Below are 12,768 nucleotides of genomic sequence, written 5' to 3' on the forward strand. Positions count from 1 at the left end.
TCCCAGGACAGCTTCACCTGGCTTAGGAGGATAACGCTAAGCGCGGGGCGCCTAGGGGCTCCGTCGGTTGAGCATCCGCCTCCTGATTTTGGCTCAGGTCATGATCTCGGGTCGGGAGATCGAGCCTTGTGTCCGGCTCCTTGCTCAGCACAGTCTGCTTGACGTTCCCCCTCTGCCCCTCCCCCCACGTGTGTGCGTGCTCCCTCTCTGCCTCTGTGTCTCGCAAATCAGTAAATAAAATCTTTAAAAAGTAGAATAACACTAAGTGCAAATCAAAGCAAAAAAAGTAAGATTCTACTTCACGCCCATAGAATAGCTGGAATGAAAAGCCAGACGATACCACATGTGGGGGGTGTTGGCGGGTGCTGGTGGGTGTTGGCGGGTGCTGGTGGGTGTTGTGGATGCTGGTGGGTGTTGGTGGGTGTTGGTGGGTGTTGTGGATGCTGGTGGGTGTTGGTAGGTGTTGGTGGGTGTTGTGGATGCTGGTGGGTGTTGGAGGGTGTTGGTAAGTTGGTGAGTGTTGGTGGGTAGGAATATGGAGAGTTGAAAGCCTCCTACTGGAGGGAGTGTCAGACGGAAAACAGCCTGGAGGGGCTTCAGGTGATCAAACATAGAGCTACCATATGACCCAGAAATTCCGCCCCAGGTGCCCACCTGAGACCAGTCAAAGCAAACATCCACACAGCAGTCTCGACCCTGAGTGCTCACGGCAGCACTATTCCTAGTGGCCAGAAAGTGGGAACAACCTAAATGTCCATCAGTTGAGAAATGGATGAACAAAAACGGTCCAGCCGCACAACAGGTATATTATTATTTGGCCATAACAAGGAATGAACTTCTGATAGACGCCACAACGCAGACGGACCTCGAGGACGCACCTAAATGAAAGAAGCCCGCCATGGGGGCGTCCTGTGCGCCCCATTCCCACGAAGCGTCCAGACAGCGAGTTGTGTGCTGGTTGCTGGGGCTGGGGCCGCCGGGGCTGCGGGCACAGAGGGCAGGGTGGGTGCTGGCGCTGGGGGGTTGGGGGGTGTCCGCCGCTCACCAAGCAGCTCCTCGGAAACCAGGATGGCAGTGGCTCTGGAAAAAACGAGGAAATACTGAAAGAATATTCCAGAAAAGAGCAACAGAAACCACCAGGGGGGAAACCCAGAACTCTGGGGGCCCTCCCTGCACTGATTTATACCTACCTGTCGCTTCTGTTTTGGAAGACGTGTTGGAGAGTCACCCCGTCCTTCTCGATGTCTGTACCCAAGGTCACAGGGTAGAGGCCGTGACCGGGGGCAGCACCAGCCCTCAACAGGGAGTGGGTTGCCATGGGGGGCGGTGTCCCCAGGACGCACAGGGAGGGAGGTGGCTGGCCGTTTAACAACACTGCGGACGGGCTCGGCCCTCCCAGGCCCCCGCCCACACTCACCCCCCACCCCGAGCCCCTAGCTCTGTGGCCCGTGGGTGGACACGGGTGGGGGGGCAAACTCCTCCCCCAACCTGCAGGCATGACCCTGGGAGGTCAGGGGGTCTGATGAAAGGTGCATTCCGGGAATTCAGGGCAGGCTGAGGCGCTGTGTCTGGCGAATATGAACTTTTCTTCTTACTTTACACCTTGTTTGAACGTGGTGCCACAGACGCATGTTGCTTCTGTAATTACAGAAAAACAGAACAGATTAAAAATAAATAGAACCTCACGGTAAAACGCTGGGAGCTGGCAAAGTGCAATGAGGGATTCCCTGCAATGCCAGCCCCTGGAGATGACGCTTCTGTTTGCTCCTCTGGCCTTCTCTCCTAGAACCGGGTGACACGGCCATAAATACTTTGTCAGTGGAACCTCACCGGTTTTCTTTTTTTTTTTTCCAAAGATTTTATTTATTTATTCATGAGAGACACAGAGAGAGGCAGAGACGTGTGGGGAGAAGCAGGCTCCGTGTGGGGAGCCCAATGTGGGACTCGATCCCAGGACCCCGGGATCATGACCTGAGCCAAAGGCAGAGGCCCAGGTGCCCCCTGGAGATGGACAGTAAACAAGGACACGAGTAACCAGGATAATCAGAGAACCAGGGAGGAGCTGGGAAGGAAGTCCCAGGGCCTTTGCACGAGCAGCTCCCCCTGCCCTGGAGGGCACGTTCCTGCGTGTGCCCACCCTCGGCCGCTCCCTGCCACCTGCCCTCGCCCACCTCCTCCAGAGCACCCACTGGGCGGGGGCTTCTCAGTGTAGGGCGTTGTTTGCTCATGTAGTCCCTGTCTCCCATCTCAGACTGGTTGCTGGGGTGGATCAGGAGCGTGTCAGAGCCGCCTATGAGCCAGCCACTGCGCGGGAGCCGGGCACAGCAGGGTGACTCATAGTTCTTGCTGAACGTATGGATTCTAAAGTATTTAAATGAAATCATCTTCCAAGCTGAGAAGTCACCTGAGGCAGCGTGGGGGTGTGTCCTCAGGAGAAAGTTCAGGGGGGACATGGGGACCCTGCCCACGGGCCCGGGACCCAGGCAGCAGCTGACCTGGGAAAGGTCTACAGGAATCCAGAGGTGACCCCCCCGCCACCCGGACCTGTCCTGGGCGATCAGAGGCGTCTGTGGGAGTGTGGGCTGCGGACACCTCCCACCGGGCTCCTCTCGGGACAGCCTCGCTCTTCCCCGAGGGCCTCCGAGCGCAGTTTTGACCATATTTGCCTCCGCGCCAAGTGGCCACCCGATGGGGCCGTGGTATAAATATCAGTTTATTTACTCTTTGTCCCAGTAAAGCGTGCTTCTGAGTCAGGAGAGGCCTCCCTGTTTGTTCTTGCATAAGTTTGGGAACGAGGCTCTGGGGCAGGAGACCGGGGCTCAGCTGGGGAGCCGTCTGGTTCTAAATCACCCTCCCCAGCCTGGCCTGGGGCTCTTCCTGCCCTGGGGCTGCTTCCTGTAACCGACCCTTCTTTTCCTCCGGGGCACCTGCCCTGGGTCCCCGGTGGCTCCAGATCCTTTTGCTCCTTCTCCGAATGCCCGGGCCAGGCAGTGCCCTGACTGAAGCTTGCCTGATCAGGAAGGCGAGCAAAGAAATCACTGAGTCACAAATTTGTGAAGGAGACGAACAGGTGAGTGGATGGAGAAGAATCAGGAGGGTCCAGGTGGGAGGTGGGCCCCGCGGAAGGCTCACTGGACAGAGATCCTATGCAGAGGCAAGCGTGGGAAGAGCGTTCCCGATGTGGTCACAAGCACGTGCAAAGGGCCTGAGGTCGGATGTGTCCAGCCAGGTTGGCCGGCAGGGAGGCCTGCAAAGCAAGAGTGTGGCCTGGGAGCGGAGGCTGAGGTTGGCACAGGGGATATAGGTAGGACACTGGGTGGGGATGAACGCATGGAGCCGCTCCTCCCCCCAACCCCAAACAAAAGCTGGCACCTGGCGTGGCTTTGGCACAGCCTCCCGCGGGTTGGGAGGACTCACGGGCGGACTGGGAGGACTCTCTGGCATCTTTGTTTTCTCCCCTCCCCCCAGGCACCACTCCCCCAGCATCTCTTCACTTGCTCCTCACTACAGCCAGAGCCCATCACCAGCATGTCTTCCCCTCCTGCTTCTGTGCGGCCACCCAGGATAGCATTTGACACCTCCCTGAGGTCCCCACCTGCCGCTGGTGGCTGTCTCCACCCAACCGTCCTCCCCGGAGAGGAGGGGGCGCGCTGCTGTTCTCTGGTGGGGACGGGTTGCGGGGATGGTTGGTTTAGTGGGACAGGAGGGGACAGGCAGGTCCCCCTGGGGGGCGAGCCGCATCGTCCCAGCCTCCATTGCACCCCAGCCCGGCGGTTTCTCCAGCCTCCCGCTCGGGCGGTCACCTCCCTGCCATGAATCATGGTGGCATTTTTATCAGGAGAGTCGCACAGCTTGTGTCTACCAGCGCACGGGCTCGGCGTCACGGAGGCAGGTCGGACCCATCCTGTCCCACAGCCAGCATCAGCGCCTCCAGCTTGGACACACCTGCGTCTTGCGCCCAGGGCCCTCCGTCCTCGCCCGGCGGAGCACGTGCATGCGCTCGACGACGCGCCAGCCCCTGGAACCCTCTCCAAGGGCTCCCATCAGCCCCCACACGGCTTGCTCTGGCTCCCTTGCTGGCTGTGGGGTGTCCCGCCAGGTGGGTGGGGCTTCTCTGTCACCGGTCCCCTGGGATGTGGGCGGAAGGGGAGGACGTGGTCTGGGTCGGTGCACACCTGCTGGGACCCCCCTGCACGCGCCTCCCCTGCTAGGCGGCCACCTGGAAGCGCACACAAGGGGCGTCACGGCCACATTTTTAAAATTCATTTTCCAAATTCAGTGACCGGGCAGGAACCTGGACCCCCTCCCTCCCCCCGCAAGTGGTTTCCCGGTTCCTTCTGGGGTGTCTAAACGGGGCTCACGGAAGCCTCAAGCCAAGCCTGGAGAATGTGGAGTCTTCCCTGTTCTTCTTTTCCCTGCTTTGCTCTCATCCGCTCGTGCCTGCCGCCCCCAGGCTCCTGAAAAAAGCTGCCTGCTGTCCCTGTCGCCTGCCACTAGTGCCTTGGCCTGCATGTGCCCGCAGAGCTCCAGCCTGTGAGCTGCCCCTGCGCCTCAGGGTGGGGTGAGGCTCCACGACAACTTCACTAGCCCCAACCCCTCCCTTCAAATAAAAACACGCGTAAGTCCTTTCTCCATTTATTTAGTGAACAAGCACCGAATACAAGACCCTAGTGGGTATGCCAGAAAGTGTGTAAATCATCACCGGAATGATTGTTTAATTTCTGGCTGGTAAACACCACAGAGAAGTGCTGAGCCCTCCCAGGTGAGCCTCTGCCTCAGGGCCTTTGCACATGCTATTCCCTTTACCTAGACCGCTCATCCCCAGGTGTCCACCTCCTACCTTGTTCCATTAAAAATTACAGCCCCACGCTCCCCGCTCATTTTCCCCTGCAGCTCTCGTCACACCTCAAGCTGACATTCGTCAGTTATTATTACTCGAATATTCCTTATTTTTCTGTCGATTGCCTGTACCCCCGGGGGATCGTAGGTCCACGGGGCAGGCATTTTTGTCTGTCTTGTCCATTGGTCTGTCTCCAGTGCCTAGAACAGTGCCTGGTACAGAAGAGCTGCTCAGTATGTATGTGTTGAATGAATGAATGACCTAACGGGGGACCTACTCAGCTGACCCGGCAACCGGGGAAGAGTGTCAGGGGACATTTTCCCACCACTGGGGAGAGATGCGGGTTTTGTGGGACCGTCTTTAAGAAAAAGAATCTACATACAGTTACACGTAGAGCATTAGGGCAGAGACCCAAAGCCAGACTGGCGTCAGTGAAAGCAAAGATCCTCCAGACGCAAGAAGCAGCTTGTGGGAAGGGCTGGCGGTGACCGGGAGCCAGAGAAAGATGAAGGGAGAAGGTCTGCGTGGCCACAGCTTTGCAGGGGATCCAGGAGGGGCCGCAGAGCCACCGCGCACTGGCCAGGAAATGACGGGCTGTGACACAGCGGTGCCCTGGTTTCTGCGGGATTGCAGGGAGAACGCCCAGACGGGTGACCTTTGGGTTCCAGCGGGATGGGGCCCTCTGCCAGCCACCACGGTCCCCCTCGTCCCATTGAGCAATCAGAGGGTGGCCCCAGCCTCAGCCTTCCCTGTCCGCCTCTGGAAATGGGTCCCCTTGCCTTGGGGTCCCTGCTCACCCCTAACCCACCTGGGAAGGTCTCTCGTGGCTGCCTGGGGAGGCTCCCCTCCCTCCCTGCCTCCCTCCCTCCCTCCCTCCCTCCCTCCCTCCCCAGGCTCCGCTCAGAATAAAAGCTGGGGCCCTGGCTGGGGACATGTGCCCTGGCCCCAAGCCACGGCCAGCCATTTGCATCACAAATGAGACCCAGGCTGTTGGGCTCCAGCCAGCCGGCCTGGTGCTGCCCTCGGTGACTTAAGGACACGAGCCAGGATCCAGCTGCTGCCCCTGCTGCCCCCTCCCCCAGGGAGGTGCGGACCCTCCAGCCTGCCCGGGATCCTCCTGGCCAGCCTGCCCCCTCAGCGCCGGTCAAGGGCAGGGCGTGGGGTGGGGTGGGGGGTGCTCTCTGAATGTGGGCAGTGGGGGGGTGGACGGGGCTCGGCACTTGACATCTTTTTCTCTGAGCTCATGCCAGGCCGCTCTACAGAGGAGGGGCCGAGCCTCAGAGAGGGGGACTGATATGCCCAAGGCTGCTGCTCAGCGAATCATGCCCCACAGGACACGGACAGGAACCCACGCCATTCTGCTCTAGAAACTGCACTGTGGACGTGGGATCCCCCTCGGGGGTCACCTGTGTGTGTCCACCGTGCAGGGAGCAGCAGCAGCTGTGTGCTGGGTGAGTGAGCGGCCTTCTCGGCACAGGTCAGGGGGCGCGGGGAGCTGCTTCTCCTTCTAGACTCGGAGCCCCGTGAGGCCGGGGCACTGCCCATGCCCACTTATGGTTCTGGCCTGCAGCAAACGCTCACTAAGTGTTTCCGAGGTAAATATTGAGCAAATCAACCCACAAACTTTGTTTAGAGCCTGGGTTGTACCTTCCCCCTGCAGCTTCTTATAAGGTAGAGGTGGATCATGTCTATCCCAGGGTCCCCAGTGCTGAGCACACCGTCTGGCTCTGCCTGGAAGGTTATGGAAGGTTCTCAGAGGTTCACCAGTGACTTATGCACTGTGGGCTGGCTGGGGTTCCCACCTCAGAGCCTGTGATCCTGGTGCATAGGGAGACCCCTGACTAGCCCCCCTGTATCTCGCTGGCTTGTCCCTTGGGGTTCTTCCCACCCCAGGGCCTTGGCTCAAGTTGCCCTCCTGCCTGGATGTGTCCCAGCAGTGGCTGCTTTCCTTCCTGTAGGATTGACTTCATCGTCACCTCCTTGGAGGGGTCCCCGGGGCTGCCCCATCTAGCTGGAACCCTCAGACATTCTCTGTCCCTACCAGTCTGTCTCCAGAGCCCCCAGCTTGCCCTCTGGTTGCTCTTTATTTGTTTTCTTGGCTTTGCCTGTGTCCCCTTCAGAATGAAAGAGGGAGACAGATGCAGACACAGAGAAAAGTAGAACGTGTGTGAGAGCAACAGCGTGACTCACAGGCAGAGACACAAACAGAAACCGAAAGAAAAGCAGGAACAGAGTCGCGGAGAGAGGGAACCAGAGAAAGTGCCATGGCTGGCGGAGGGTGGGGGGTGGGGGGTATGGGGGGGTGGGAAGGGGGCCGGGGCCGTCCTCCTGGGGTGAGGGAGATGTCCTGGGGCTTGATCGTGGTGACTGTTGCACAATCTTGTGCATACCCAGAGCCGTGGCGTTGTACGCTGTAAGAGGGTGCATTTTGTGGAATGTGAATTATGTCTCATTTTAAAACACAAGGGGACATCTGACAAACCCAAATTGAAGTAGAATCTACAAAATACAGGACTGACACTCTTCGAACAGGGCAAGGCCATGAAAGACCAGAAAGGAGCAGAGAACCTCCCCCCTGCCCCCCCCCCCCCCACCGCTGCTAGAGACGGAGGGTGGATGCCCAAAGGCCATGTGCATCCGGAACAGAAAGGAGACGTGAGGGGGGAAATTGGTGAACTCCAAATAAAGTCTGAAGCTCAGTTAACGGTCCTGCATCGATGTGGAGTTTCTTGGTCCTGACAGTTGTGCCATCACATAGACTGTTACTATTAGGAGAAGCTGGGGGGTGGGGATACGCACATTTTTCTCTGCACGTTTTCTGCAAGTCTGAAATTATTTGTTTTTTTTTTTTTTTTGAAATATTTCAAAATAAAAAATTAACCAAGAAGACAGAAATGACAAGGAGTGGCAGGGGGCCGGGGGCTGCCTTGCTCCCCAGCAGGGACCACCAGCCCAGGCCTCGGCAAAATTAAACCCTGGGCTGGGGGGATGGGCGGGTGGCCCTGACTGGGGTCAGTTTCCCCATTAGCGCCAGAGAGGCTGCCGAAAATTCAGGGGGATGCCTCTCATTCACCTAAGGGGCTCGGCAGTGGTGGGGGCCGCCCCGGGGGCTCCCCTCCACCCACCCGAGACTGGGGCTGAATGTACCTGCTGCTGCTGCCCACAGCCCTCTGTACCTACCAGGCTCCTGCAAGGCTCCCGGGCTCCTTCTGCAGGAGGCAAAAAACACTGGGTGCCGCTTTCCTGTGAAAGTAGCCAAGTGGCAGCCCCATGCCAGGGTCGGGGCCGTGTCGTGTGGGTCCCGTCGTGTGGGCACAGGGCAGGCAGGTCTCCTTTCTGTCTCCCCTTGCTGGGCCCTGGGCTCCTGAGGGGCAAAATGCTTGGTTTTGCCTCCCTGCCTACGGGGCCAGGCAACGTAGTAGGTGCTCAATTAATGCTTGAGCGTTTCTGAGGCCCCTTACTCACCGGATGGTAGTAAAAGAATAGATACTTTCTAATCTGAGGGTTTCCACATTTTTAAAAGTGGTGAAATCTTTTAAAACTGCAAAGACAAGGGAAAGCTTTCAGAAAAATAATACAACCGCCACCACCGCCACCCAGTTTTTAACATGCTTATGAGGTCACAGTAGGTGCTGAGCTTTTTTTTTTCTTTAAGAAATAAAATGTTACAGATACAGGTGAATTCTGCTCTAACTGCACCCCGCCCCCGCTCTGAGCGAGCCGCACGGGGAGAGGAGGTGGGAGCCTCAGCCTCCTGCCCTGGTCCTCACCCAAATACGTATGATGAGTGTCCACTTACTGCATCGTCCTGCGCGCGCCGCCTGGTGCTGTGCGTGGCGCTCTGATGCGGGATTTTCCATCTGACCGCGGGCTGAGGTCTGCTGCTGATGGTCGTGGGGAGGGATGCATCCTTGTAAGGAGCAGCTGCCCCTACTCCCACCCCACCCCCCTCACCCCTCGGGCCACCCTCCCCAACCCCGGGGTGTGCAGCCCGGGCAGTCACGCGGGGCTCAGAAGGGCCCTGCCCCACTTAACGCTCTGCTGTCTCCATCTCGAAGTTCTCAGTTTCTCTTGAGCAAGGGGCCCCACATTCTCATTCTGACTGGGCCCCGCCAATCTGACGACGGGAAGCGCCGGCCGAGCGCTCATCCTGTGCCAGACCCCGTCCTGGGCCAGCTGGCGGCACGAGCCTCCCCCCTGAATCCTCCCAGAGACTCTCTGCAAGGCGGGGTCCCCGTCAGCCCATTCTGCGGTTGAGTAAACTGAGGTCGGAGAGGGCTCCTGACAGTGGTGCCCCTGCCTGAACCCCCGCGGGACAGCCCCCTCGAAGATCAAATGTGGCCCGGGTCCCTTTGTCTCAAACCAAGGTGCAGAGGGGGTGAGGCTCGCTCACGTGGACAAGCCGCGGGAGGCAGAGCCGGCTTCCGGCCGCCCCTCAGCCAGGAACCGGAGGCCCCCCGGCCCGGCGGCTGGGTTCATTTCACAGGTTTCCTCTCCCCGTGGGGACTGTCTCAGTGAGGGGTGAACAAACCTCAGGGTGTTAATCAGAGCAGCCACTTCCTCTCAGACCTGCCTTCTATAATTAGGCCCCGGGCCTCACCATCCGAGCCGGGCCCTGGTGAGTAGGGCCGGGCCTGCGGCTCCTTAAGCCCAGGGGACGGGTTTCCCCTCTCGTCTCCAAGAACCCCAGAAAGCCTGGGTCAAGGCTGTGTGTGCAGGGCCCGAGGCCCACGGAAGGGGCCCCCTCTGGCTCTCCTGGCTCTCCCTACCTTCGCAGCCCTGGGGACACACAGGATCCATTTCTAGAAGCCGAGAGAAGTCCACCCAGCTCATTCATTCAGTCATGAAACTCGGGTTTCCTGATGTCTGCTGTGCAGCCGGGGCCGCTCGCGGCGAACGGGACATGCAGGCCCCTGCCCCACGGAGCCGAGGCAGAAATAAGCTCATCCGTAAACGACAAAACAGAAACAGAGGGATTTAAGAAAAGGCAAAGAGGTTGATAAATCAGGGAGAAGGATGGAGAGGCTGATGGGCGGGGGTCACTCGAGCGGCGTGGTCAGGGGTGCTCTCCGCTGGCCCCCAGGGTGTGAAGGGTCTCGAACGGGACCGGAGATTTGAGGGTGACCGGAGACGGAGGGGACAGCGCGTGCCCGGGCTGGAAGACAGAGTGGCTGAGGTCAGCAGGGCCCCCGGGGCCACCAGGACAGGGCCCGGCTCCCAAGGTCAGGAGAGGCCACTGCTGGAGTCTAGGAGCAGAGGTTCTCCGCTGAGGCTGATTCTGCTCCCCAAGGGACACCGGGCAATCTGCAGATATTCTTTGGTGTCACGACTGGGGGGTGGTGAGGGTGCTCTGGTTCGGGGGGCCGGAAGAGGACTTTCACTGGGAGCTTCTAGTGAAAGGGGAGTCCAGACCTTGGGTTTCAGCTTGAAGTGGGGCTAACTGGCCAAGTGACTTTGGAAAAATTACCCTCTGGGGGCCTCAGGTCCCCCTCCATCAAAGTAGGGGCTGTGCTGCCATCCTGTCCTCCCAGGGGGCTCTGGGCAGGGTCAGCAAGGTGCTAGATGTCGGGACCTAGGGTGTGTGTAGGGTGCAGGGTGGGGCACGTCACTCTGCTAAGTGTTGAAAGGGTGACCCCCGAGAGCCATGAACTCAAGTCTCGAGTATGGGTGACCCCAGGCCCCAGGCAAGGGCTTAACCAGCTCAGACGTCCTTGCCCAATGGGCAAAGGTCTGCAGGACTGTTCTGGCGCCGTCTCCAACAGCCACCCCATGCGGTGGCAAGATGCCATAACAGCAGGGACGTTCGCTGGGGAGCCAGTGGCAGCTCCACCTGCTGAGGATGACTGTGGGGTCCTTGGATAATTCGGGGGGAGGGAGGACCCAAGAAGGAGCTCTGGGTGTCTTGCTAATAGGACACCAGGAACTGAAATGATTAAGGGATATAGAGAGTTGGGGATCCCTGGGTGGCTCAGCGGTTTAGCATCTGCCTTCAGCCCAGGGCGTGATCCTGGAGACCCGGGATCGAGTCCCACATTGGGCTCCCCACAGGGAGCCTGCTTCTCCCTCTGCCTGTGTCTCTGCCTCTCTCTGTGTGTGTCTCTCATGAATGAATAAAATCTTAAAAAAAAAAAAAAAGGAATACAGAGAGTCATCACCTTATCACGACTCGGTGGAGGGGTTTTGCTCTGACCTCATGGTTTGGAAGGAAAGTTTCTTGGGACCCAGGGGTCCCTGGAGGAGCGTGGAGGGCGGTGCAGGAGGGCAGTGGTGGGAGGTACAGGGGTGGCGTCTGTTACCCTTCTGCCTCACTGGCTCACTTGTTAGCTCCAAGAATGCAATCGACTCTTCCTCCTCCGGCCTCCATGCCTGCAGCCGCAGTCCCAGGAGAGGATTTCCTCCATTGGGGAGGCTCTGAGGATAATCAGGTGACGGGAAGGCACGGGTTGGGGTAGGCAGGGGAGAGGCTTTCACTGCCACCCCGAGCGACAACCTCTCCTGTCTCCCCTGCTCAGAAGACGCTTCTAAGGTGGACCTGACAAGGGGACTTTGGCATCGCAGATGCCACTTGAGAAACATTCCAAGGAGGCCGCCACACCGTGTATTCCCAAGGAAATAGCAGTTAATTGTAACATGAAAGAATGCACAGACTTGTAGACAAAGAAAGAAAGAAATGCGGACAAAGCCCCTCTCCACTTTGATCAAATTAGGGAACAGTTATAAAGTGGTAAAACCCAGTGCTGGCAGGGATGCGGAGAAAATGACACAATCGGCTCTTGCTGTAAACACATTCCGACGTGGAAGGTCAATCTCCGTGCAAGGAACAACTGCCGTGGAACCGCCCGTGCCCTCTGATCCAGCATTCTGTTGTTTGGCAAAATGTTTTGATCCTCGGGGACAAAAACATTTACAGTTGCCTTATTTAAAAGTGGGAGAGGGTGGAAAACAAAGACCAAAAACCCCAGATGGCCTGGGCCAGCCTTCGTGGAGGGCTCGCACTATCTGAAACGTAGAACGTGTTTTACTTCTTTAGTCCTTGGAGAGTGGTGTGTTTTATGAGCCCCCAAGTCACAGATGAGGATCTGGGGGTGCAGGGAGCCGGCCCCCGTCTCTGCGGTCACTCGGGCGGTTTGCAGCAGAGCTGAGGTGTGAGCGCGGGCTGCCGGGCCTCACCTGGCTGCGGGGCGGGGGGGGGTGGGGCGTCCCAACTCCACGCTACGGGTTCTCTAACCCGAGGGCAGAATTGTCCCCCAAAGAGAAGGTGACACGCAGCTCCGTGGGGGCGTCTGTCACCGGGATGCCACCTGAAGGCAGAAGGGCTTCTTTCTGCCTTTGCCCGGTGATAAACGCAAGCCGGCTGCCTGGCAGGCAAGCCCCGGCCTGCGGTTCTGGAATTGTGGGCGAGCCACCCCCCCGGAGGCCGGCCTGGTCGGCTGCTCTCGAGACAGAGGGTCCCAGCCCGTGGACCGGCTGGCAGCCCCACGGCGCGTTGAACGCCCCAGGGAACCAAGCCAACACCCTTCATGCCGCCGCCTTCCTGGGACTTGAGCCGTTGAGCCGCTGCCTAGAACCTCTCAGGGTTGCCACTGGGCAGAAATGCCAGCGGCCTCGTGGGCGGAAAATGCTGGAAGCACAGTGACAGTCTAGGCACCTACGGCGTCAGGGAGGGCATGACATTTTGGAGATGTACTTGGCACAGGGCAGAGCTTGGAGTCCCTGGGCCTCCTGAGCAGGGGACAGGAGGGGACACATCCTGGTGGCACATTTGAGGCTGCTGTGGGTGCAGGACGTGCCCCAAACTCTCAGGGAACAGTGGCTCCTGCTCTAGGGGCCCGGCCGCCCCATCTCTAAAGGATGGGGCCGGCCCAGATGGGTGTGTGATAAATGTGGCACCCAGGCTGCCACGGGGTGGGCATGGGGCCCGGGGACGA

At 58.9% G+C, this 12,768-nt stretch overlaps 1 long non-coding RNA gene across 1 annotated transcript; it reads right to left on the bottom strand.

Moving 5' to 3' along the window:
- Window positions 1-789: 789 nt before the first annotated feature.
- On the bottom strand, window positions 790-10,891 carry LOC119877488. Its single transcript, XR_005378040.1, has 7 exons — window positions 9,610-10,891; window positions 8,640-8,724; window positions 8,306-8,381; window positions 8,021-8,204; window positions 5,223-5,459; window positions 1,191-1,638; window positions 790-1,080 (listed from the first exon to the last, which is right to left on the bottom strand). It is a non-coding gene; the product is annotated as an uncharacterized LOC119877488 (long non-coding RNA).
- Window positions 10,892-12,768: the final 1,877 nt, after the last annotated feature.

The sequence above is a fragment of the Canis lupus genome, chromosome 24 (genome assembly GCF_011100685.1).
Source record: "Canis lupus familiaris isolate Mischka breed German Shepherd chromosome 24, alternate assembly UU_Cfam_GSD_1.0, whole genome shotgun sequence".
NCBI classification, from domain to species: domain Eukaryota; kingdom Metazoa; phylum Chordata; class Mammalia; order Carnivora; family Canidae; genus Canis; species Canis lupus.